The 1,729-nt window shown below is 32.9% G+C and overlaps 1 protein-coding gene across 1 annotated transcript in view; it reads right to left on the bottom strand.

The window, feature by feature from the left end:
- Positions 1–1,209, bottom strand: part of LOC108971241 (serine protease Hayan) — a 41,368-nt gene extending 40,159 nt beyond the window's left edge. The window contains exon 1 of the mRNA XM_018937188.1: positions 1,123–1,209. The gene's annotated coding sequence lies outside the window, so the exon portion shown is untranslated. The remainder of the gene's footprint in view (positions 1–1,122) is intronic.
- Positions 1,210–1,729: the final 520 nt, after the last annotated feature.

Below are 1,729 nucleotides of genomic sequence, written 5' to 3'. Positions count from 1 at the left end.
TACAAAGTAACATAGTGGCATATTTTTAAAATCCTTTTTCAATTATTTTCAAATATTATTTTGATATAATTTTCAAGTAAAAGTTGTAATATTTTTAATAAAATGCTTAAAAGTGTACTAACTGCAGAAAAACACATTCATTAGGAATATTTTTGATTCGAATCGTGATTTTAAGACTAAAGGTTTTAATTGAATAGAAGTCATGGAAAATACCAATTAGAATTAAATTCATTGCAAAACAAAAGATTTATTGAACGAGGAACTAAAATCTCAAAAAATTATATTCTCAATACTTTAGAACAAAATATTTTAATATTTTTCATATCGAGAAATACATACAAACACATGCATACTTAATATGTACTTTGAAAAGGAATTAAGTTTCCTGAGATCCTGAGTGGAGCATACTTCTCAATTCAAACACTAATCAAATCTCTTTTGCCAACAAATTGTTCATTGCATGGACATACATACAACACTTAATGACCTGTTGTAGCATTTTTCTTACTCTTACACTTTTACACAAAAACAAAAAACAAAAACAAATAATTCATGGTTAATAGGTCACAGCAAAGAAACGTTGCAATAACTTCGCTCGAGGAACACTGCACATAAACATAATCTCCACACATGCGTAAATACATAGATAAATGCAAATATATTGTTATTTACTTTATGAACCACATTTAATTTTACTTGAAGCTCACGATTATTTCAGCGCTAATTATAAAACATTTGTGCAACTATGAATGCGGTCATAAATCACCAAAAGTCATAAAAACAACTTCACTATACAAAACAGAGATGTATGTTATATGTGTGCGTGTCGATAATGTCATAATCGCATGTCCTTCGTCAATTATGCACATATGTACATATGTATATATGTGTGTATGCATGCATTCCTATTGTGATGTAACCACTGTGTGGATCCTGTACCGGATCTGCTGCACTAAAACACTGATATCCGTTTGATTTAGTTGTTGTTATTTTTGTAATTAAATACTCAATAATCAATCTTAAAATATTTTCGTTTAATCAAAGTCTTTTCCATATACATATCGTATTGTATGTACACAGTTGTGTTGGACGAATTAAAAACAGAAATTTTTTGAAACTCACTTGTATTGTGTTTGTTTGAAATTTTTCTTGATTTTGCGAAAATACTTTTGATTTCAACTAAATGACACGATCGCACAAATAGACCACTTGTTTTCGTTTGTATCAATATTTTCGTAAGATCTGCCTTTTATACGCCACACCGGAATTTTGTGGGTGAGCAGCGCTCACAGCACAGACGTCTGCATCATCATCGCTAACAACATCATCATCATCATCATCGTCTTCAACGGCGGCAGCGGCAACGTCAGCGGCAGCGGTTGACATGCCACAAGTTTACGGCGCCAAAAATACCAGTGCTGGGAGACTTAAGCAAAATAACAGCAACAACAACACAACTGAGTGGTATAGACCACTTATTCAGTCGACGAAAATTATTCGCTCCGAGCTTTGTTGGCGACAGATCGTTAACAATCTGAAGCTGAAAGTCGCTCTCACGCTCTCTTAGTGTATGTCTTTAGAGCATTATCGCGCTCTTTGTGAGCGTCTTAGATATGCTTCGTATATATTTGTGTGCTTACCTGCAAATATACAAGTTGAGCAAACTATTTACATTAATTAATCTGTTTTACGGATGCTTTGCTAGCCAAATTCCATCAGCTACATACAT

Source organism: Bactrocera latifrons, unplaced genomic scaffold (assembly GCF_001853355.1).
Source record: "Bactrocera latifrons isolate USDA-ARS-PBARC rearing strain unplaced genomic scaffold, ASM185335v1 scaffold_33, whole genome shotgun sequence".
In the NCBI taxonomy this organism is placed as follows: domain Eukaryota; kingdom Metazoa; phylum Arthropoda; class Insecta; order Diptera; family Tephritidae; genus Bactrocera; species Bactrocera latifrons.
Note: the sequence above shows the minus strand (reverse complement) of the source record. Positions and strands in the feature narration are given on the sequence as shown.